We start from the raw sequence: 1,250 nt of genomic DNA, 5'->3' as shown, positions 1-1,250 counted from the left end.
TGTATGAAAACACACTTCTGGTGGAACTTCATATCAAAGAACAAAGTTCGAATCGGATGGACAAAGTTAGTTGTAATTAACAAATTTTGTATGAAAACACACTTTTGGTGGAACTTCATATCAACGAACAAAGTTCGAATCGGATGGACAAAGTTAGTTGTAATTAACAGTTTTTGTATGAAAACAAACTTCTGGTGGAACTTCAAATCAAAGAACAAAGTTCGAATCGGATGGACAAAGTTAGTTGTAATTAACAGTTTTTGTATGAAAACTCACTTCTGGTGGAACTTCATATGAAAGAACAAAGTTCGAATCGGATGGACAAAGTTAGTTGTAATTAACAGTTTTTGTATCAAAACTCACTTCTGGTGGAACTTCATATCAAAGAACAAAGTTCGAATCGGATGGACAAAGTGAGTTGTAATTAACAGTTTTTGTATGAAAACACACTTTTGGTGGAACTTCAAATCAAAGAACAAAGTTCGAATCGGATGGACAAAGTTAGTTGTAATTAACAGTTTTTGTATGAAAACACACTTCTGGTGGAACTTCATATCAACGAACAAAGTTCGAATCGGATGGACAAAGTGAGTTGTAATTAACAGTTTTTGTATGAAAACACACTTTTGGTGGAACTTCAAATCAAAGAACAAAGTTCGAATCGGACGGACAAAGTTAGTTGTAATTAACAGTTTTTGTATGAAAACACACTTCTGGTGGAACTTCATATGAAAGAACAAAGTTCGAATCGGATGGACAAAGTGAGTTGTAATTAACAGTTTTTGTATGAAAACACACTTCTGGTGGAACTTCATATCAACGAACAAAGTTCGAATCGGATGGACAAAGTGAGTTGTAATTAACAGTTTTTGTATGAAAACACACTTTTGGTGGAACTTCAAATCAAAGAACAAAGTTCGAATCGGACGGACAAAGTTAGTTGTAATTAACAGTTTTTGTATGAAAACACACTTCTGGTGGAACTTCATATGAAAGAACAAAGTTCGAATCGGATGGACAAAGTGAGTTGTAATTAACAGTTTTTGTATGAAAACACACTTTTGGTGGAACTTCATATCAACGAACAAAGTTCGAATCGGATGGACAAAGTTAGTTGTAATTAACAGTTTTTGTATGAAAACAAACTTCTGGTGGAACTTCAAATCAAAGAACAAAGTTCGAATCGGATGGACAAAGTTAGTTGTAATTAACAGTTTTTGTATGAAAACTCACTTCTGGTGGAACTTCAT

Source organism: Anopheles moucheti, unplaced genomic scaffold, assembly GCF_943734755.1.
Source record: "Anopheles moucheti unplaced genomic scaffold, idAnoMoucSN_F20_07 putative_Y_2, whole genome shotgun sequence".
Taxonomy (NCBI): Eukaryota; Metazoa; Arthropoda; class Insecta; order Diptera; family Culicidae; genus Anopheles; species Anopheles moucheti.
This window is presented reverse-complemented; position numbering follows the sequence as displayed.